This window comes from Bison bison, unplaced genomic scaffold (assembly GCF_000754665.1).
Source record: "Bison bison bison isolate TAMUID 2011002044 unplaced genomic scaffold, Bison_UMD1.0 scf7180017847734, whole genome shotgun sequence".
NCBI lineage: Eukaryota > Metazoa > Chordata > Mammalia > Artiodactyla > Bovidae > Bison > Bison bison.
Window position 1 is genome coordinate 35,239 of NW_011478307.1, and position 223 is coordinate 35,461.

Sequence of the window (223 nt, forward strand, 5' to 3'; positions counted from 1 at the left end):
CCGCGCCCGGGGTCTCAGTCTCCCCCCCGCCATCCCGCCCGCCCACCTGTCGGGCGATGAGCGCACCTGTGCTCAGCCTCTTCCTTCCGCTTAGGAAGGTGTGGTGGCTCCAGCCCGCGGAGGTTGGGCGGGGACTGCTGGCCCTTGGGGTCCAAGCTTTAAGCCAGGGGAAAGAACACGGTGGTGGCTGGGGTGTCCCCCCTCCCATCCCCGGGGTTGGGGA